General features: G+C 50.3%; 1 protein-coding gene across 1 annotated transcript in view; it reads left to right on the top strand.

Moving 5' to 3' along the window:
• The first annotated feature begins 1,462 nt into the window (after window positions 1-1,462).
• The window catches only part of PRDM14 (PR/SET domain 14), a 46,601-nt gene continuing 40,948 nt past the window's right edge, over window positions 1,463-7,115 (top strand). Inside the window, exon 1 of the mRNA XM_086966992.1 lies at window positions 1,463-2,044. The gene's annotated coding sequence lies outside the window, so the exon portion shown is untranslated. The remainder of the gene's footprint in view (window positions 2,045-7,115) is intronic.

Below are 7,115 nucleotides of genomic sequence, written 5' to 3'. Positions count from 1 at the left end.
TATCTCTCAGTGGGAGGCGGGACGTTTTCCCGGCTTCCTTGAGAGCCCAGCGCGTTCTTGCTACTAATCACCGCTCCTAGCGCTGCCGGACGGGGCAGGAGCACTACCCGCCCGGGGTAGGGGACACTGGTCAAGCCCGGGCCAAATGCAGGCTGTGGGGCCTGCTGGATGAGTGAGTGCCCTGATCACTAGTATGTGCAGTAGACCTTTGTACTCTCTACCATTCCTATGTGACTCTTAGAGTATATCCATTTGTAGCCCTTCCCTATGTATTTAGAGATAACTCTAATCACTAGTCTCTTCTTTGTGTGACTTTACATCTTGTACATTTGCCATTTTTTCTGTTTGTTTCGTTTATGTAACGCATGTAATCCTTAGTCCTTATGTTTTGCAACTGGTTCTTATGTAAAGCGCTCTGACACCTTCGGGTAAAGTTCGCGCTATATAAAATCGCATTAAATAAATAAATAAATAAATGAAGCACAGAAACCAACGTCACCCCGTCATGTTTATCAGAGTCCCCCTCTCAAGTCGAACAAGTGCCACCTTAAAATACTATTATTGCGCATCTGGCGGTGCCTCGAGGAGGCCCTGACTGAAGCATGTAATGTTCGGCGAGCCCGCCCTCCGGGTGCAAGTGGCATGGCAACATTGTATAGTGCGGGCCGGGTGGCACCGTCACTGCAAAGCCCAAGTCTCCAATCTCCAGGTTAAAGCGCCAGATTTCTGTAGCTTGCTACTGCGCGCTCCTGGCCTCATCGCGTTATTAGGGTGAAATGCTGTTAACACACGAAGTCCCAAAGTCCGCATTCCCTAAATTCAATATTTTAGTCAATTTGCCCGATTCCCCTACACCGTGATTCTCCATTCAAACCCGACACATTCATTGACAAGGCTGAAAGGCGCGGTTAAGATTCGGATCTGCATAGCACACCCAGCGGCGAGAGGCTGCCTCAGTGCGCTGTACTTTGTTGCGCGTTCAGCCCTGTGTGTCTGCTGGTTGGTAACAAGAGAGCTCGCTTTCTTAGGACCCCTTGAAGTAGAACACTGGGCCCCAGGCACACAGTGAGGTTCAGCGCTTCTGGGGGTGCACAGCGGCTGTTTTCGTTTCTATTAGTCAGTGCTGCTGTGGGTTTGTGTTTAGTGAAAGTGAGTGTGCAAAGCCCTGCAGGGGGCTGGGCGGGTGCTCGCGTCCAGCTGTGCTGTCTCCAGCAGGTACCGGGGCAGGGAGGTCTGACTCGGGCTCCCTGGGGCACAGGGATGAGCTGGTCTCCGGCCAATGGCTGGCAGGGAGGAGGGGAGAGGGCGAGCCTTCGGACTGACTGCCCGTCCCACCTTACCTCACTCTCAGATGCACCATCTGTCTCTCCGTGTCCTAAGCACAGGCAGCAGAGGCGGGACCCTCTCCGGCTAAGAGCACCCTCTCAGCATCCGGTGCCCTCACCCAACGAGAGACAGGCAGGGACCCTCACCCACCGACAGACCTGCAGCGTCCGGTACCAGAACCCACCAAAGGACCCTCATCCCTGAGAGACGGCAGCAGCTACCGCACCCACCGAGAGACAGGAGGGCATCCTCACCTGCCCAGAGACGGACAACCCTCCTCTGGCGGACTTGCAGCTCCTGGTACCCTCACCCAAGGAGAGACAGGCAGGGAACCTCACTCCTTCGAGACAGACATCCCTCAACTGAGGGAGACCTGCAGCAGGCACTAACCCCACTGGGAGACCCCCAGCTCTCATCCGATTCCGAGAGAGACCCCCAGTAGCAGGGACCCGCACACACACGGATGCAGATTGGGGTTGACTCGTGCACGAAAGATAGCGCCGGAAGATCGGATCCGGAGGGGAGGAGGCTGCTCGGAGTTACGCGGGGAAAACCATCCCTGGAAGTGAACCCGGCACTCGAGGAAGACCAAGGCTCCAGGAGGTACGAGCCCACCCCCAAGGCGCACTCCACCCAGAGAGCGGAGACAGACGCCGGCCCACGGAACACGCAGGCATGCAAGTTTTACTCAACTTCTCCAATGTGCTGATATAAGCAGGTAAGAAAAGCACGATACAAAGAAAAATGCATGCCTATTAATTTGAGCAGTTACCTTGGCCAGTTTTGGCGTTTTAAGGCGCTATATTTTAACATTAGCACATGTGTTGAAGAAGATGCCGTGGATCTGGTTTGTTGCAAGGGTGGTGTCGTGTGTTTTCTGGGGCACCTGTGTTGGGGTTTGTATCTGAATGCTATAAACACTCACTTGCGCTTCTGTCCCCTGGAATCCCGGTTCATGACATGTTTCTCTGTGTGCTCTGAGTGAAAGGTGTCGCCTCGCCCTCGCACTCAATGTTTCCTGAATCTGTGGAAGGATGTGTTCATCAACTCTGACCTCTGCCTCTGACCCCGTGTTCGTGCAGAGAGGTGTCACGACCCCTGTTTTGTCTCGGTTATTGGTCACCATTGATCCCGTACATTGTTGCACAGCCAGGGTCTGTCACAGCCTCCTCCGCTCCCCTGGCTGCGGGGGAGACCCGAGTGTGTCTGGTAGGGGCGGACTGGGGCAGAAAAAATAGGCTCGGGCTCCTAAATAAAAAAGAGGTCCCCATTAGCAAACCAGATACCTAAAACAAATACCCTACATTTACAGAGAAGTCCAGTTTTTAATTTGTTTAGAACTCTGTATGGATATTTTGCAAGTTATTGGAGAGTGCCTGCTTTTGTGGTTTGCTTGAGGTACTATCAGGGAAATGTACAGCAAAAACCACTCCACCTGGCCATAAACAGGCCAAAAACGTCTTAAAAAAACCAAAAAGCAGCCCACAGTTGATCTGTCAGCACAGCCCCCCCCGGACAAAGCCTGATTTCCCCATAGTAATCAGAAACGTGGCGTATGTATATACACGTGCCCGCCTAGGGATTATTCAGAGAGTTTTTAGGACGATGGGTCAACATAAGTGAAAAATCACAAATACCAACATGAATGGGGATTGGAAGTTTAAACTCCAAAAATGATTGATAAGATAATAAACAGGTCATCGAAAGTAATCAAATGTAGGTGCTCCAAGTGAAGGCACTGCAAGCGCAGTACAGTGAGCCATAACAAAGGCAAACATACATACATTACAATATGTACATTGAGCCCCCGCCCATTAGGTACATGAAAACATTAGTAACAAATCCCAGATATGGGCATTTGGGACCCAGGTCCACCCATACCTTTAATTGTTGGACTTTGCAAACTCAAACTCCCATATCATGGGCTTTGTTACTAGTGATGCCCTACGGGCCAGTCCAGCCCTAGGCAGGGCACACCCGCACTCCCCAACCTGCTGTAGCGGGTGCCACGCATGAACAGACCCAGAAACATCTGCTGCCCACAGCATCTACAGTATACAAACATGTACGCACACATATTCCGCCATGCACACGCGCCCCGCGATTTACCACTTCCGGCGTGAGCGTTCCACCGAACCCCGGCTCGCGCTGTGGAGCTCGGTCTCGCCGTCATGGGGTTCAGGTGCGAAAGGTAATACGTCACAATGAGCAGTGGGTTTGGGTGAGGCGCTGGCTCGCGGCCTGGCGCGCTCAGCGAGTGTCAGCGGCTGCGCGAGCGCCGTAGGAGCCGTTGCCGGCGCGGGGCAAGTGAGGGGCGGACACTGCGGCGGGGGCCCGTCCGTGGGTGAAGTAAACCCACTCCCGTCAATTAAATTCAGCATTACGCGCGTACTGGGGGAGGGGGTGGAGTGGGTCCCGGCACCATTAATGGCGACGCCCCGCCTTACCTGCGGAACGCAGAGAGGTGGGCTTGGAAGGACTCTCCTCCCGCTCCGTGCTCTAGGGGGGTCACCTCCTCTCCCCCGGAGTTTACCCTCACGCAAGACGCTGTTTGCCCCACTGAAGCCGGGCACGGGCAATCCGTTCATGGTCACAGGTGGTCGGAGTTGACCTTAGGTTGGCTCTGTGGAGGGCGACTGTCAATATAACACGACTCCTGCCCGTACTCTGTTCTTTACACGCCTCCTGCCTGCAGGGGGCAGATGTTGGGACCGGTAACCCACGGTCCACGCCTCACTAGTTAATCCAGTCCAGGCTTTGCCTTAGAATTCTGGGACTTGTAGTGGCGGCTTTATAGGGCCCAACCAAGACTACAATTCTCAGAATTCAAAAATGCAGCCCGGGCTATCCTAACTGTTGACGCACTCCCCTCCACACTGTGTGTGTTGCATACTCAGGGAATTGGACTCCTATTTTCTGCTTACTTGTGGGGCCATTTACATAAAAGCTTGGCCTCCGTATGGACCTGTATTGCCATATTCTTCCCCGGACGGTGGTACTCGTGCACGGGACGCTAAATACAGCGTTGGGCTTTTATTTTAAAATCGGGGTATTCTGTGAGTTGTGCTCATGATGCGCGACAGTTGAACCAACGGGAGCTACGCACCTGATCGGAACACTGAGGGGCTTATTTACAAGCCCGTTGCGCCTCCGGTGCGACACTTTCCCCCATATTAAAAGTGACGCGACGGCGGCGTAAATAAGCCCCTTGGTGACATGAAATAGCACACACAAAAAACCCACACTCTTCTCGACATGGAACCTTTGAAGTACAGGCATCTCAGAAGTACGAGTGCCAGACACCTATACTCGCTGCTACCCATACGAGAGCGTGTATAATGTTAGAATTTGTCTTTAAAAATATTACATCAGGTATAAATAGATATGTCCTCTTGCATACGTCGCATATTTTCAAGCAGGGTGAGCCGAGGGCAGGAACTCAGTGGTGTTTTTATCGGACCTGCCACTAGGTCATTTTCATGAGAAATTGGGTCTTAAATTCCCTCGCAAACAAGCGCTATCTGAAATAAAATAGTCACTTTTAAATGCCTTCCTGTTTATGTAAGGTGGCCAATAGTGTATAAAAAACAGGGGTTTAAATACATTTTTGGGGGGCCTTCTTTATTTGGGGGAGCTGGTATTTTACAATATTTTCGATGTAGATACAAACAAGAAGCGCTATACACTTCCTCGCCGTCCGGGGAAGTGGACCTAGGTCACATGGCTCGGTATTTCCACGAAAAGGACAACGAATCTCACTTTTCCGTTCTTCTTAAATTGGTCTTCGCACCCTCACGCACCGTTTGGAGGGGTTCCTTGAAGGGGGCTTGGGCGCAGAGGTGTACCCCGCGCTAGGCATAGAGAGTACGGCCGTAGAACGGTTTGCTGGGGTGTGTGTATATATATATATATATATATTTAATTTTTATTGCTTGTCAAACACGGCTTTTATCGTTTTCATAATAGCGCTCTTGCCCTTTTGTCAGTTTGCTTTTTCTACGCTTAGGTGAGCTGCATTGCCTTTTGGGGGAAGAGGGGCTATGTAGAAGTTATCGATGTTTCCGAATAATTTCGAATACTTGCGGTCCCAGAATGTTTGCTGCTGCTTTTCCTTAAAGCAGAAAATGCCGCCTCCCCCCAGTGGGCACAGAGGTCGTTAATTTTTTCGCCGATGTGCCGGTAGGTAAAGTCCGAGCGACAAGGGTCTGCTCCCTTTGATTTTTTTGTTTTTTCTCATAAACGACAGGCGTTCGTCCGGTTTTGTCCCACCCCACATTGGGAAGCAGGTTGAGGGTATATAACGAGCCGGAGACTACTAACCTCGTTAAATGTAAGCTTGATTTGACAGTGGGGATGGGCGTCCCCAATTCCGACCGAAACGAAGGGGCGTGTTCAGGCACGTTCCCGGACTTCCGAACCGGACCTCGAGTCTCCGCAGCTGACACTGACCCGTTCTTCACACATGCCAGCCCCTTTTGGTTTTTTTTGCTACTTTGTCCTCTTAATGAGTGACTTTTAAATATTTCCGTGTTTTTTTACCCCCAAAAGGCCTACCGCGCCGTCTTAGCACCTTCGTGAAGTAAACTGTTTAACAAACCGCACTAGAAAAATGCACCTCAGAATAATCGTAACACATATAAAACCTGCATTGGTGCCGAATATGATGACGCTAGCGAAATATTGCGAAGGTGACGTGCGTAATGTGAAAGCTGATTCAGGGACGCCGTAAAACATTAGAGCTCGTAACGTGGTTTTGTAAATTTCAGAAATTCGTTTTGTAACGTGTTTGCGGCGCGTTCCTGCTAATCATCGTTTTGTGAGACGGTCTGGTAATTTGACTAACCTAGGAGCACGATTTTGTTAGTGGGTTAAATATAAAAAGACACCTTTATATTTTCCTTAAGATGCTTCGTTTATTCGATAGGAAACCATATCGAATAGCCTGGGGGTGACTAGGTATACCCGAGTGCGTGCAGGTTTTTGGGTACACGTTCGTCAGAGAGCTCCGGCTTCTCGGCAGGGCTGTCTCTGCTGCCCGCACCAAACACCATCAAATAAATAACACAAGGTTTGCAACTGAGTCTTCCGCACCCAAGCTTTCAGACAGCCGCCCCAACGTTTTATTTCATTAACTGTACCTACCTGCTACGCAGTTTTGCGGTTATGTAGTGTTTTGAAGAACCTGTATTTCTGGTGCTTAGTTTCTGCCGGTGTTTGCAGGTGGTTGGCACTGGTTGCAATGGTTTTTGGGAATCGAGATTTATTTTTCATCTTCAGGCTTTGCCACGGAGCAAAAGAAAGAAACACAGCAGTGGGAGGTGGCGAGAGCCACGCGAAGGCGGAGACAAAGGAAGAACATTAGGATTGAGACGAGACACCACTGCAAGGATAAGCAAGAGACCGGAAGAAAGACATGAGGTGCAATCAGAACTATGCACAAGGCAGTCTTTCAGACAACCGCCCGGCGCGTATTTATTTCTAAACTGGTTCCCAACACAACTAAACGTCTTTGGAGTCAATGTATTTTATTGTTTTGTAAAGTGTTTTGTTTAGTGCTCCATGGCGCTTCGTAGTTTTAAAGGTGCGACCATGCAAGATTGGAAAAGGACAGTCGCTGAATCCGACTTAATACAAAAGAGCAAAGGTGCACCACATAAAACCAAAGATCTGATATCAATAGTAACAGACGTAAGTTTCTTATAGTTGTGATTTTCTTTATTCCAAAAAACAGGACAGGTGTACAATCAAAACACGATTGCTTACAGCCGACGCGTTTCGTCCTCATGGGA

This window comes from Lissotriton vulgaris, chromosome 4_1, assembly GCF_964263255.1.
Source record: "Lissotriton vulgaris chromosome 4_1, aLisVul1.2, whole genome shotgun sequence".
Taxonomy (NCBI): Eukaryota; Metazoa; Chordata; class Amphibia; order Caudata; family Salamandridae; genus Lissotriton; species Lissotriton vulgaris.
This window is presented reverse-complemented; position numbering and strand designations above follow the sequence as displayed.